Source organism: Genypterus blacodes, unplaced genomic scaffold (assembly GCF_046128005.1).
Source record: "Genypterus blacodes isolate CSIRO-AG114 ecotype Tasmania unplaced genomic scaffold, CSIRO-AGI_Gbla_v1 ptg000015l_1, whole genome shotgun sequence".
Lineage (NCBI taxonomy): Eukaryota > Metazoa > Chordata > Actinopteri > Ophidiiformes > Ophidiidae > Genypterus > Genypterus blacodes.
This window is the reverse complement of record NW_027466829.1, coordinates 2,688,586-2,688,788: the sequence shown is the minus strand read 5'-3', so window position 1 is coordinate 2,688,788 and position 203 is coordinate 2,688,586.

The following is a 203-nucleotide window of genomic DNA, read 5'->3' as shown; positions in this document are numbered from 1 at the left end:
CAGAAATCTCAGCGCGGCGAAGTGCGACACGTCGAGCGGCGGGCGGGCCTTGTCTGAGTGACTGATGCAACTGGTTCACACAAAAACCACATAAACGCAGATGCGCCAGTTACATAATTGTTTTACACAGTTTTATCTTTGAATAATTTCGCTTGGTGAGTGGAATCATCGTCTTTCACGGTGGGAACTCGGCGTGACGTGAA